Raw genomic sequence first — 15,988 nt, 5'->3', positions numbered from 1 at the left:
TTAGACCAATAGCTCGTTGCCACGTCATAGGTCTGTAGCTATTGGTCTAAACTGCCCACTGGTAGAAATTTGTAGGTCAGTGTTAAGGAATTCTATAACGAATGGCCTCGACGAGACACACTTCGAAAGAGGACACTTGGAACTAGCGACACATGCACTTGTGGAGTGTCTTCAAAAAGGCTGACCACGTATACGTATATCAAATCTGCATAGTTTATCAAGAGTGCCGAATACGATACTGGCCCAAGAAGACATACTGTACCGAGAACTGCCTGGTCTAAAAAGTACTGCCCAGTTTATCTCAGATATAGTACTTGTTATCTATAGTACTTGTTATCTATAGTACTTGTTATCTATAGTACTTGTTATCTATAGTACTTGTTATCTATAGTACTTGTTATCTATAGTACTTGTTATCTGAATCCTTCAACTTGATAACGAGAATGAAGAAGAAGAAATAAGATAATAATTATAGCGGGTAGTCAGCCTTTATGTAAGATGTTTCCTTACATTAGCCTCTCATACTGGTAGTTTCTCTATATAAGCAAAGAGTAACACATCTACATTAAAAAAAAGAAACACAGACCAAGACAAAGACAAGATGTCCTGAAGACAAAGACTAAGACAAGATGTCTTGCAAAAACTAAGACAAAATGTCCTGCAGACAAAGACCAAGACAAGATGTCCTGCAGACAAAGACCAAGACAAAATGTCCTGCAGACAAAGACTAAGACAAGATGTCCTGCAGACAAAGACTAAGACAAGATGTCCTGCAGACAAAGACTAAGACAAGATGTCCTCCAAGAATCTAGAGTGACATAAGGAACTTTCTGTGCAATTGTGAAGTCATTTATTTCAAGTTGAAGATCATGTGAAGTACTAATGGATCGATTTTACTTCTTTTGACCTTCATTGTTTTCTAGGCCATCCCGTGAGTACTGGATGGGCGCTCGAGAGGCAGGCTCTAGTTCAAAGTGTAAGCAGTGAAGTTCTTACATGACAAGGGGAGTTCAGTACGCAACTCTTGCAGAAATAGAACAAGGGAGGTAATAAATGTTGATAGTAGGGGGGGGGACAATCTTGTAGGAGTAAAATAAAATGTCAGCAAGAGAGAGAAAGAGAGAGAGAGAGAGAGAAAGAGAGAGAGAGAGAGAAAGAGAGAGAGAGAGAGACTGTGGTTAAATGTTAGACATTGTGCCCCAAATTCTTTACAACTATGCGGCCACGTTTGGGGAAATACCGCCCTGAGACAACGCCCTTACACACACTCCGCCAGGCTGTGCCAAGATGATGTTAGAGCTAATCAATATGTTGCTCTCCGGGACCTGGTCTAGTGTTACACTTGTGAAATATAATGTAGAAATAACAGCTGGGTACGGGGTGATATTATATATAATTTGGCCATATCTTCCTTGGGGGGTTGGTTGTGTGTCATTTGTGGTTAGGTTTAAGTCCATTTTAAACAACTAAAGTGCAAAGGATAGTTCCATTAAGTAAAACATTCGTAGACACCAACACTCACTTCGCGGATAGGCAGATAAACAAGCAAAATTGCTAAATCAGAGGACGGACAGATACAAATGGGGCGGGGTCAGCAAAATCCTCATCCATTCGTTAAGTTCTCTAACAAATATCAGGTGTCCAATAGATCTCTATTGGAATCATTATTTTTACTCCTAAAATCCTATTCTTCACCCGTATTACACATCCGCCTGGAGGACGAGGTACTTAGTGTCGAGAGTTCTACACTAATCAAACATTACAAAGCTTGTTTACTCTAGAACTTGTTTGTTTGTTTTAAATCATTTAGACATTCGCTCAGATTCTGAAGATAATTACATCCTAGCCCAAACCTCCCGCAGGACGACGGGGGATGGCAGCGGGCAGGGTTCGAACCCAGGAACTTCGAGACCACCAAACGACAGTCCAGAGCGAATATCGCACGACCAGGCATCATTCCAACTAGTTAAATTCATTCGAAGTTGTATATAATCGATGTAGATTTCAACACCATGTCTTCAACCGGCACTCATTAGAACATCCTGAAATTAAAAGGGGTACTCAGTACATGCATGACGAATTTCCGTTGGAATTTTAAAATAAAAAAAAACCTACACAAAACGAAACAACTTATTATTCGAAGTAATTATCCCGGATGCTATGCTTTTTGGCATTTGAAAGAGGATCTGGCCGGGCAAAAGAGGACTAGGGTGACCAATGTGTTTACAAAGGTTGGAGCCGATCCCAGCAAAAGTGTCTGAAAACATTTCATAAACAGTCAGTGGCACACTCATTTTCCATAATGACTCTACCCAGCACCTATTATCACTTACTATAAGATATTACCGGATCCCATTTGTGGTTAAACTATGGCTGCTCGTGGCTCAGCCTTTTACTTCCTATACAGCCAACTCAAAACAGAGGCGGATGCGGTATGGAGGTGCCATTAGTTCTGGTTAATAATGCAATCTACTTGTAATCTCAAAACAAAGATCCTTTCTGGCATCTTGTCAAATGAGAATACTGTAGATCAAGCCAGGTTTTTATGTCCCTCCGCTGCTTATTATTCTTTAGTGCGCATGCCCCAAAAAAAGAACACATTCACATTTCTCTGTTGCAGACGGAGGTCTCTCAAAAGGATCGCCGCCAATCAATAATATACTTATTTTATGATTCTGTTTTTCGCCATCGCTCGCATTTTCGGTCGATGCCCCTGGGGAGATGTAGGCGAGGAATAATTGCAAACATCCCCCACAAGGCCCCCACAAGGCCCGCATCTCCATACACTTCTATTGTGAGCTAGTCAGATATAAGAGAGTGAGCGACATTGGACAAGAATATACTTGCATAATAAACGGATAAATCCCGAGTGCTATGGTAGACTACACAATAGCACAAACCAGAATCTTGCAAGGATATTGAGTCTTATAGTGTTGAGCACTTGAGCATTATACCCAAGATAAGGAAGATAGGTTCTACATTGTTTATATCTCGGCATTTCAATGTATCGATTGAACACAATAAAAGTATGTTAGACTATATTTGTTGTGTGTTTTTTCAGTCAGTATTGTATATAGGTTCAAGTGAATTACGACAGCAAATATTGTAAGAAAATGACGCAGTGAATTTTTGTTGCACAAACTCCAATGCGGCCCAAGTGGGTGGGTTGTTCCTACTTATAATGTTACATTACAAACAAACCCACACATAATTTGCGCTCAAATTAGAGCTGACAAATTGGGACTAGTAAAATTTGCCCTAGTGGAGTGTCACTAAAAGAAATTCCAACCATGTCCATGCACACTTTATCGAGACATTGGCTCCAAAACATCACAGAAGAAGAACAACCGTATGGAGAGCTGTCTGATCTGGAAACAACAGGTCTAATTTATGACTTTTTTCATCAAAATGATCATGAGAACGCAAAAGAAACACCATTGAAAATGAATAGACCGATACCCAAAAGTTAACATACTTTTATTTAGAGAAACTATGAATTCCTTGTCGATGTAGTGATATAAACAAATAAATGGCATGTTTTCAGTACCATGCGTGGTATCTGCAACTATTTTGAGCGCGATGAGAAGAGTGACATTAGAAGAATCATTATCCATTTTCAAGAAGAAGCCTTGCCTAATACAAGCGTCCCGTTTTGAAAATGATTTATACTTACTTCTGCCAAAACACAAACATTTTGGAAGTGGACACGTTGCACCAATTTTGTGCACAATAGGGGCGATGGTGAAATCGGATTTCCAGTTTTGATGGTTTTGAAATCTGAATGTGACAAACAGACAGCACAAAAACAATAGCGGCTTTTACCTACATGGCGGAGGGGGGAATACAAAAATAACTCTACATTAGCATTTTAATCAATATAATCTAAAAGTTTTTTAATTGAAATGTAAGCTGGTTCTGGGGATAGCATAACATGGTACTATCGAAGGATAACACCAATAAGCTTTGAAGATATCAAAATGTTTGTCTCATATAACAATAGAACATAGTTCTTATGTATGCAATGGGATTGAACGATTTTCCGGCACAACAGATGTAACCAATTTACATGCAAATAGATCAGCTACTTGACGTCTGCTGATGCTACCAGTAAAACTAGTCGTCTGTACAAGGGAATGGCGATCAAGGAATACTGGCTATCCATGGTCTCCGAAAATAGCCAATCACGTGTCTGAGAGACGGAGATCAAGCAGGAATAAGTTTAAACCGGATATCCTCCCTTGTTTTCAAATCATCAACGTCAAAATGCAAAAACCATGAACATTTTCAACATGAAAATAAATTAATTCGAAATCACGCGAACGACTTTTATCAAGTGTCATTTTTAGTGTCATTGTCGTCTCGATTGTCCAGAGTTCGAAACTTTTGCTCGCTGCCATCTGCGGCAGTTCTGTGGGAGGTTTGGGCTGGGATGTAATAATGTTCAAATCGGAAGAAACATATAAAACACACTGTTTGTGAGGGGGGGGGGGGAGTGTACAACAGCACTGTACATTGTGCAATAATAAAATAACACCAGATCTTTAAGTCAGTAAACCGGTTTTAGAAGTTTCGTTGACTAACGAGTTGGTAAGCACGTTCTCTAATGATACTTTTTCACGCCAGCTTGTGACTTGAGCTCCAGTGAAGCACATATACTAGTCTGCTCTCATTGGTTTAACCAAGACCAATCGTTACAGAAGGCCTCAACACTAACCTGCAACGTCACAGCTTGTGGGCAGGTCCACGTCACAGCCTGTGGGCAGGTCCACGTCACAGCCTGTGGGCAGGTCCGTACAACGTGACAGCAAGCTATTGGTCTCGGCCCAACTCCAATCGTACATTTGCAAACATATCGCTTAATGAAGAAATGCGGGATGTTTGACTTGTGATGCGGGTCTGTGATGATGACTAACGCTACACATCATCAACATTTACTCACTGTTTATGTATTAACGAGTTTTTAGTGCACTATATCTACACACGACCAAAAACACAAAACGGAAGAGAAGATTAGGTCTCAAGACTACTAGTTTTTTAAATACTATTTTATAGCATAAAGTATTGTTGGGGAATTCGCTGGGGCGTTGTGTGCCAAGCATGGAGGACAAATATACATTTTTGAAACACGATTCCAAGGTCACATCATAGTAAAGGAAAAAAAATCGTCGAGTGAATTGGAACCTGGATTCGTTAATTAGGCAGTGTTGGCAGACGTCTCCAAGGAGCAGCATGCAGCGTACCGCGTCAGGGTCCAGGTACGGGCCATGGGGCGCAGTCTGGACATCCTTGGCATAAGAGTATCATGTACAACGATACACCGATGATATTTACAACAATTATAACTGAAGTCTAGCTATTTCAGGCGATAAAATTATAAATTAAGCAAAATTTCTATTCGAAACAGCTCCTCAGAGTAAACTTCAATGATCGCGCATTTCTGGGAACAATCATTTACAAGAGTGTTATGCGGCCATCACAACGACCCAAAAATCCTAAACAATCTTCAGTGAACCCCCAATACACCTGAGGTAACCTTTAAACCCACAAGTGAAAAAATTCCAGGCCTCAACAGAATTCAATCCTGGACCATTGATTCGGTGTGTGAGTGTTCTACTGTTAGACAACAAGGCCCACTTGAGCCCCAGAGGAATTTATGTACCAATTTATATTTTTAAAAAAAGTAGTTTTTAGCATTAAGAAAAAATATATATTCTTCAATCGACGCAAAAAGCCCAGCCTCGTTCAACCAACTGACCCAATAAACCCAGTCGTGTTTAACCAATTGACCCAATAAACCCAGTCGTGTTTAACCAATTGACCCAATAAACCCAGTCGTGTTTAACCAATTGACCCAATAAACCCAGTCGTGTTTAACCAATTGACCCAATAAACACAGTCGTGTTTAACCAATTGATCCAATAAACCCAGTCGTGTTTAACCAATTGACCCAATAAACCCAGTCGTGTTTAACCAATTGACCCAATAATTTTTACCCATGTTAAAGTAATTGACCCAAATAGTGGAGTATTTTTTTTTCCACGTACAAAATGTATTTTCGTTACTGGTACATAAAGGTGCCAGGTGGGGGTGCGAGAAGGAGTAGATGAAGTGATTCATTACCTACACTCACCTGTTAAACCTTCTTGTTCGTGAAAAGGGGGGGGGGGCTGGGATAGAAGGGGAGAGAGCGAGAGAGAGAGTGATATAGATAGAGATAGGGCGAGTGAGAGTGATATAGAGATAGAGAGTGAGAGAGGAAGTGGAAGTAAGAGCAACTGTAAGAGAGAGAGAGAAAGAGACAAAGAGAGAGAGAGGGGGGGGGGAGAAAGACAATCGGTAAAAGGAGGGAATTACAAAATGCCACAAAAAGAGAAAGGAAGCAGAAGAAAATGTTTTTTTGGGGCGGGGCACAAAGTATTTGGCGGGAATCAGGAACACGAACGCCCTACGCCTGCTAGCCATTTAAACAAATGACTGAAACGGATATGTGGTGCAAAGTGATGGGGGCGGCCACCACCAAGGAGCACCCCCGGTGGTTGAGTACTATGAGTGAAACCACCAAAGTCTGGCAGACAGGTGTGTTCAGGCGCGGGCGATAATGGAACGACTAGAATGAAATGAACCGAGCGGGGTGGCGAGGGGGGAGAATAAAACAGGGGTTTGAATTAGCGGAGGTGTTTCACGCGAAATTAAACTGCTGTTGAACAGCCAGCGGTTCTCATTCTGAATGTTCAACTGTATTCTTATAGACACATGTGATAAAGTATTTCTGTACACGTCTCTTATCAAGTATAGCAAGGAAATCCACATGATTCATCTCCCCCTTTTTAGCATAATGTCTGCTTTGAACAATCGCATGTTTACCTACTTGTTATTGTTATTGTTATCTGAAAAACGAACTAATAATCATTCTATGGCAATGAATCGAGCTTCGCTAGAGAGAAACAAAATTCATTGTAGTTCCTATACCTGTGCTCACCGAGAAACTTAATTATTATTATTATTATAAAACGTGCTTGTTATTCTCTGGAACTGCCAGGATCAACATTAATTAAATGGAATCAAAAGTCATTGAAGTCACATTAAGAGCGTATGTCTGTTGAGGCATTTTCTTCTTCTTGCAATTCTCTTCTCCTATACCATGCTCAGTTCACTCTGGTCCAATCCCATTTCTCTTATACCATGCTCAGTTCACTCTGGTCCAATCCCATTTCTCTTATACCATGCTCAGTCCACTCTGGTCCAATCTCTTTTCTCTTATACCATGCTCAGTCCACTCTGGTCCAATCTCATTTCTCTTATACCATGCTCAGTCCACTCTGGTCCAATCCCATTTCTCTTATACCATGCTCAGTCCACTCTGGTCCAATCTCATTTCTTTTATACCATGCTCAGTCCACTCTGGTCCAATCTCTTTTCTCTTATATCATTCTCAGTCCACTCTGGTCCAATCTCATTTCTCTTATACCATGCTCAGTCCACTCCGGTCCAATCTCATTTCTCTTATACCATGCTCAGTCCACTCTGGTCCAATCTCATTTCTCTTATACCATGCTCAGTCCACTCTGGTCCAATCTCATTTCTCTTATACCATGCTCAGTCTACTCTGGTCCAATCTCATTTCTCTTATACCATGCTCAGTCCACTCCGGTCCAATCTCATTTCTCTTATACCATGCTCAGTCCACTCTGGTACAATCTCATTTCTCTTATACCATGCTCAGTCCACTCTGGTCCAATCTCATTTCTCTTATACCATGCTCAGTCTACTCTGGTCCAATCTCTTATGTGAAGGGTGAAGGGAGTATCTGGGAGGTTTCCGTGCTGCCTTTAGGAAGTTAATCACACATCCCACACATATATTAATCTTAATAAACACATGTTGTTGTTTTTTATATAATTAATGCTACTGACCGAAATAAAGAGGAGAGCCTTGGTTACGCGCACTGTTACAGCAATCCTGTGAAACAAGTCAAGGTCCAGCGAGGTTGAGAAGTAACATTCAAAGAACTTGACCACAGTCTAGGTGTTGGCCAGTTTTTATACTTTATTAAAAAAAACTGTAGGCCTACCAGAATATCGAATCGTGTATTGCGAAGTTTTATGAGGGAGAGGGCGAGGAGGGTAGGTGCATGAGAGCTGAATGTTTTAAAGTGGTCTTAAGGAAGAGCAAACGAAGAGATCTAACTCATTTCATCAGATATAACGTCGCTGTCACTGATCACCCGGCACGAGGCTTCTCCACGTGAAGATTTGAGCAGAGGATGACCTACTTCAAATCCAGGAATTCCTTTGCTCTACCTTATAAGTAATTTATGGTACACCAGATACATTGAGATCAAGTGGCGATGACTGATAAATACACAAAGTGGAGACCACAAGTTTTTATATAGATATATAAATACATATATACAAATATATATATATACTCATACTTCCTGTACCAGGATCTGACATAACCAGCTGTGTATCTAAAATCTTAAACTCTCTAGGATTCGCTAAGATGCGTAACAGATTACGTCACACTTAAGGGTTCAAGATAATTACGTTCAATGAAGTTGACATCATTACCACAGACTTCCTGCTGCGATTACGCCTACTTAAAACATGCGTTAAAAAAAAATTAATTAATCTAAAACAAAACAGTGAAAAAAAGCGACACTGACCCGCATGACTCACCCTTCCGTGCTTATAATAAGTACAAACTGTCGATATTTTTTCTAAATCTGTTTTGTGACAATCTGTTAATGTCACTGTGGCATATTCATGTGTTTATAATATTTCAATGTTGGCAGTGACCCCCGCCATTTCTGGATCAACAAGAAAGTTCATGATTTTTTTAATTTGTCTGGCTATTATATAATCCTCGTTTCCCTTTCTTTTTATTTCAGGCGGAGGGGGGTGGGAGGGAGGAAGTGGGAGAAAAAACAATAAACAGTGTGAGTTATTTCATTAAGCTCTTCAAAGCATTGTAAAAACTGAAGTTTGAGTAATGTGACAAGGATTATTGACTACGTATTTCTTCAGATTGAACGAGCACAAAATGAAATTTTAATTTTAAAATGAAAATATCCCAAGAAACTTCTTAAAGCTGCAGACTAATAAAATACTATCATCTGAAACTTAATTGAATAAATAATATAGATATAAAAGTTTTAAACGTGATATTCTTCAATACATTTTGTTACCGCATTGTTACTTTCAGGGCCTAATGGGAGTGTGAGCATCCAAGTTTAGAAATGACGCAATAGTATGAGCTATTTTTAGAGAAGAATCAAATAGTTTATTTTTAAATTATGGGAAAACAATGGGGGGGGGGGGCTTTAGACAGGAACATGAACCACTTGTGGCATCAAGTCACGAAAAGAAAGAAGATTTGAAGGAGTTGACAGCAGAATTGAAAATCCATTCACAATTTCAGCTCGAAATGTGTTTTTATTGTTTTACTGATATCTTAGGTCCATAGATATTTGTTAACAAAATGTTAGATTGTTCTTATACCCAATAGAGCTGGGGGGACTCAAGAGGCGCCCAAAGATCCCGAAATTAAAAATCCCAGTCTTCACCAGGATTCAAACACGGGACCTTCGGTTCAGAAGCCAAGCGCTTTATCCCTCAGCCACCGCGTGAAAATACTTGATTCATTAACATAATCTACTGAGCAGAACAGGCACTGGGCGAAGTTTCTTTCTCAGGTCTGATAAAACTGGAAAAAATTTGTGAGCGCCCCAGGGAGGGGGGAATTTTTTTGGTAGAGAATTGAGAAAAATGTTACTGACAACTATAATCTGATTTACCGAGTATGTGTTACAACTTCTGTCTGATATTCACAAGAGCCCCTCTATAAGCTTTCATATATGTATCAGAAGTTAAGAGATGCTAACCAAAGGTGAGACCTAACTATTACGGGAACAATGCATACTTGTGGTACCATGGTAGCCCATGACCGCACCAGAGATCTTGTCAAGTCAAGATCACCATATTTCTTCAGCTCTCCAAACGTCGTGGCATGGCGTGCTCACTGCACGTGAGTAATGCACATACCTCTTTTCAGTTACCCCTTCATCACTACTCACACATCTGTTTCGAATTTCTCCATCTGATTCTCACCCCCCCCCCCCAAGCTATTGACTAATTCTGTTTCATTTCGTCTTTTTTTTTTTTTTTTTCGTTTTTGAACTTGAGAACTTCGACGAGACGAAACCTCGTAACATCGACTGAGTCAGTACAGGATGATGTAGGTGAGGTTTCGATAATCCCAACTTCTGCATGACGCGTATAGACGCCCATTAGAAAAAGTGAATACTACATCAAACGAGATGATTCTCAGTTACAATATCGAGGAAGCAGGGCCGGCCTTAGGTATAGGCAAACTAGACAGCCGCATAGGGCCTCCTATTGTCAGCACAGTATTGAAAACAATTTTTTTAGAGAAGAAATAGCGAAATTTGTCCTGGTGTGATTGTTAGAGTACACTAGGTTCTTAATAAATTACGTAATTTATTTTTTCGTGTTTTTTTTCTCTTTCATTTGGGGCCACCTAATTTACTTCGCCTAGGGCCTCAAATTATCTAAGGCCGGCCCTGGAGGAAGAATAATAATATAAACTAACGAGGGACCGCCCAACACAACCAAAAACAAACAAACATACAAAAAACGAATTATTTGTTACACACGTCTATCTATGTCATCAGCCAGGAGTGTAGGCGTGCTGTATAACTCAACGTAGATGTTTATAAATATACGTCTTATAACGCACTGGCATATAAAAATATTTATATATTCAAATATCTGCTTCAGGTGATAATATTAATTCTATTTAAAGTACTCTCAATTCTTTCTTATAAAGAGTTTCTTCGTAAATTTGTAACGACGGTAACTTTCGTTGGTCAATATCTCATGGACATGTCTTCAAAAAAATATTTAAGCATTGACGGTAAAAAATGACAAAGAACTCATCTCTCTTTAAATTCTTGGATTCAATCCATTTCTCGGAGATTGCCATACTCCGAAGAAGAGGAGCTATGTGTGGAAACAGGGACTGTGGTCGTAAGCAGACGACGAGTTTATCTCATTTGCCAGTGCCATCCAAAGGTGAAATTTGGAAGTTTGGAAGCTCCTAAACTTTGGGGACAAAATTTTCTTGTGTCATATACCCGTACCAGTTGAGATTTGTACTATTGAGGAATACACATAAACTGTGCATTGAAAAGTTGATGCGTAGTTAAAATTATAAAGCATTGTTAAAGTATAATTACTGGCAAGACGTAATGAATAGTTAATGGTAAAACGTATCTATGGTCTTTTTAAGTCACCAAGCGACAATGGATCATTTCATAGAATTAATGAGATGAAAGCCTGGGCATCAGTTATAGTCGAACGATGTCACCTACATATCAATTTCTCCATCTCCACGCAGTGATGTGTCCAAAGGAACGGCAGATGCCGAAACATAAAGATCAGTGGAGTCGCAGGATTTGCCGGGGGGGGGGGGGAAGCACCGTGTGATGCAAGCTTTCTAAGTATTGCCAGATCTTGATTTTTCTTCAGAGTTGACCTCCAAACAAAGCCTTTCCAATGTTTGGGTATAGCCGCAAGGCAGAAGAAATTTGGATTCAGATTTTTCCTTCTCTTAGTTGGATAGCCAGACAAGGCTAACGAGCCCCTCCTGCCCCAAGCTTACTTGTTAAGAAGCCAGTTTTTCACTTTTGGCCCTTCTTCTGTCAGTGATAACAGTTCCAATATCTGAACCACACGTGAAAACCTGACATAGGTATAGTTAATGACATATATTTCTAGAGTTTAGAGTATGGTATAATTAATATGGTTGAGTTAATAAAGTGAAAAAGAGCCATGTCTTTAGAAGAGACCAATGTCAAGGAATTAGACTAATACGCATCCAGCGTGCAGATATAAATAAAATGAACTGCTATACACTCAGGAAACTGCTTGAGTCACTGACTTGTATTAGAAAGGGGGTGGGGTGATGTTTATACAAAATCAAGTTCACTGCCATTACTTTTTACCAAGTACAGTTAAGTAAAGTTCCCCTTTCAGACCTTGCGATCTATAGGTCAGATGATGTTAAGGTCATCTGTTTCTGTGACCCATGGTTAACGAGCAGGGTGTCATGTGGCCAGCACAACGACCAACCGCCTTTACTTTCCCCAACTTAAGTCAGTTACCCTTCAGAGTCGGGTCGACTCAGGGGCGCCCTAAAAAAAATTACTTTACTACCTTCCCCCTAAAATCTAACATAAAGCAGGAGGAGGGAGGGCTCCTTTAAAAATATGGGCGCCTTAGAGCAAGGGCGTGAAAAAAATGCATTTCTTAGGGCGATACCGTTTGTTTAAAATATACAAGCCCAGGGGTAGGGGAACGCGCCCTCACCAGAACTACAATAACGTGCATATTCACGAGTGAGTGCTGCGCACGCCTGGTACTCACGTTGTGTGATGACGTAATGTGCGCCAGTGACAGAAAGCAAATAAACAATGAGCACAGGGAAATGCAATCTTTCAGAGTTGAACCCAAGTCTTGTTGTGTATGTGTGTGTTTATGTGTGTGTATGTATGTGTGTGATGTTGTTGCAGCCTTCTCCAGTTTCTCAAGTTCTGGATGTTTTTGGCGGTGAACACAAAATGCTTGTGTACTATTTATGCCTGTTGTGTTGGTCTCCATGCTTACCAGTGTTACCCCATGCTTACCAGTGTTACCCCATTGTGAGAGTTTTTTGCATGAGTAAACAAATTACCTCACAGCGTGACTTCTCTCGTCCGCTTAGAGTTGACCCTCAATAATTGTTTCTACTCAAGGGTTTACACGAAATCCAGTTCTTTTTTTTTTTATCAACAATTTCCAACTCGAATTGTCGGGCAATTTTCGACACGCCTGGGGACCTAGAACCGACCCGACCATTGAGAGCTATTTGGACCTAACAAAATACATATCGAAGAGACTCTCATTTCTTTTTTCAAATATGCTTTGGTAAAGCGCATGCATGAATTTAAAGAGAAAGTTAAAGTACGTATTTTTTGTTTTTTTAATAGTAATAATAATGATTTCGTTATTATTGTTGATGATGGTCGTTGACGTATAGTTCCAGATTGCTAGTAAACAACTAAACCAACCTAGCCATGTAATAATAATATTATAAATTACAGAACTTGAAATGACTTGAATAAAGTTCTTTACTGAACAAAAAATAAATATTAATAAATATATGTGTTATTGCAATAGAGACCATTTCAACTTGGGATGAAATAAACTGATATTTAAACAAATCTAACTCACAAGAAAAACACGTCCTTATGCTTTCGCTTCTTTTGAGTCGTCCCTTGTATTTACATAGCTTATGACAGAGCCGCTTATCTTGCACCATTCTACAAGACTAACAATTAATGCTCCCTTTCTTCATCATCACCTTGGAAACACACACACACACACGCCATAACAATTTTCCATAAAGAAATTTGTGTTACTCATAAAACAGCAAACGAAGTATTCGATACTATCAAGCTTCGACCCTGACATCATAGTATCATCTAAATGTTGAATTTTCTTTCATGATGTAATTTCCAAAGGAACAAAAAGAATTCTAGTGGAATTTGTGTTTTTGTGATCGGTGTCTTGTATTTCTTCGAGATGGTAAAATGTGTGTCACTTTTTGGTTCAAATCCTTTTAGTTTACTTAAGAATGCTTTTCTTCAATAGGTGTCGAAGTGGGGGCTTTGTTGCCAATGATCTAGATTTTTAAATTTCCCATGTTCAGATTTCCAAAACCAGGCAGGATGCTGAAACTTAAAATGAGTGTTTTTTTACATTGCGAATCAAATATTACGCAAAAATGCATAGGCCCCCAAAGAGATCTAGCCCCCTGTGCCCCCAAATGATGTAAAATTCCTAGCCACGCCCGTGTAACATAATGTGAGTTTGCAGAAGAAAAAAAAGAAGCAAAATGAACAGAAAGAAAAAAAAATGTCATTTTGTTTTAAATTTAGTTTTTGGTTCAGTGTACAACAGTGCAAGGGTGAGCACGGCCAGGTAAGAGGACTCCTGCTAACGAACGAGTCTTTCCTTCTCTTGTTTATCGCTGAGACTGCCAAGCATGGATGAACGGTGCTGAGGCTGTATGTTAGCACCAGGCTCATTTACCTGCAGTCTTTCTTCACAGAACCAGGAGGAGGGGGGAGCTAGGTAACAAGGTAGGGAGGAGGATACGTGAGATTTGCACGGTGAGCATTTAAATTTAGATCAGTGTTAGGCAGTGAGCAGATCAGAGATAAAGTGATCTAATGTCCACATCAGCAAAAGTGTGTATAAATACAAGGCTTACTACAGTGTAGTATCTAAGCTGTTGGCGAAACTGTAAATATAATCATATTTTAAAAATCTATTCTTAACCAGAAATTATTTCCTTAAAACCGCTTGACTGCCTACTCGTAGGTGGATAGTCACCAAATATATACCGCCGATGAAAAGAACTTACAAATTAGAAAAGACTTAGTGTAGAATTTGAGTCTAGAGCAAATGTGTGAGATGGGTGGTTGAGTGGAATATATCGCTAGGCCATCTAATGGGGCTTGAGTTCGACGAGTCATTTAGTCTAAATGCAGGCTTGCCCATTTCCTGTCCACAAAAACATTGGACCAGACAGCACAGACAGCGCCAAAAAGTCCCGCGCTAAAATGGCAGCGCCAAAACGTCTTGCTTCGGAGTATGCTATATAGGAGCATGGAAGAATGGCAACAAAAAAAATTAGAATAGGCAAGAGTGGCTGTGTTAGCAGTAAGACTGAAGTGTTTATAGTTGAGCTAAATTAGAATTTATCTGATGTTTTGGTTAGTATAGTCCCAGATAGCCAAACTCTCTACTAAATAAACCTAATAATCTTAATTACACATTACATATCAGGAGCGTAGCTAGGAATTTTACATAGTTTGGAGGCCCGTGGAGCTTGACCTCTTTGGGGGCCTCTGCATCTTGCGTAATATTTAATTTTTTATGTAAAAAAAAACACTCATTTGGGGGACCCTTAAAGTGGAGGCTCGGGGGGGGGGGATTTTCGAATTCTGCCACCTCCTCCCCACACCCTAGCTCCGCCACTGCATAATATAAAAAAATAAGAAAAAGCAAAGGGGATAGAGAACAGAGACATTGACCAGGTCACGTAGATCAAATAATTGTGTTAATTAAACCCGGAGGTTGGTGTGTGTGTGTGTGGGTGGGTGGGGGGGGGTTAATTCTCGTACCTGCTCTCTTCTTTCTTCACTTCCCCTTAGGAGTACACATAGTCGCAACTACTTTTGACATGTAGACAAAATGGCTACATTGAAGTCTCTCCTGACATCCACCCCCCCCCCCCTCTAAACGTAAGCTCGTTAAATGCCATCAGATTAACTTCAAGTGGGATTCGACCTACACCCCTCCACCCCCTCCCAAGACATGGATGTCTGTTCTCCATATTAACAACTAGCTTTTATTTTCTGCTTTAAAAAAAACACAAAAAAACAAAAAAAAAAAACAACTTTTCTCTCCTTCTGTTTCATGCAGGTTTTTTTTTTTATCTACACAAGAATGCGCAGATGTGTGAGTGTAAAAATATCTAACACACACACACACACAAACACACAGAGTCCACCACTTTACGATCAAAAGTTACTGGAAGTATGCAGCACACATTTATCTAGCATATTTGCTGCTTGAATAAAAAAAAAAAAAGGTGGCACCCTGCGCGCCCCCACCCACCCTTTTCTCTATTACGCTCACTCTCAACGCGCACACAAACACATAACGTCTAAGCAGCGCCATCTAGCAGTGTGAGTTAGTCTACAGAAAATGGATTTACTTATTGGTAAAATAAAAACATAAAAAAAAAACTTGCACTTAGCGATGAAACAAAAACATTTACGAGAAAAAATAAATAAACACAACTTAGCCGTGGAACTAATACTACGCTACACACATTCTCAGGCGCCCCCATCCCCGGT

At 39.9% G+C, this 15,988-nt stretch overlaps 1 protein-coding gene across 5 annotated transcripts in view; it reads right to left on the bottom strand.

The window, feature by feature from the left end:
- LOC129925865 (uncharacterized) overlaps nt 1-15,988 on the bottom strand; it is a 78,474-nt gene that overhangs the window by 55,314 nt on the left and 7,172 nt on the right. The gene's annotated exons all lie outside the window — the stretch shown is intronic.

Source organism: Biomphalaria glabrata, chromosome 4 (assembly GCF_947242115.1).
Source record: "Biomphalaria glabrata chromosome 4, xgBioGlab47.1, whole genome shotgun sequence".
Taxonomy (NCBI): Eukaryota; Metazoa; Mollusca; class Gastropoda; family Planorbidae; genus Biomphalaria; species Biomphalaria glabrata.
The sequence above is the reverse complement of the archived record's forward strand: the minus strand, read 5'-3'. Positions and strand labels throughout refer to the sequence as shown.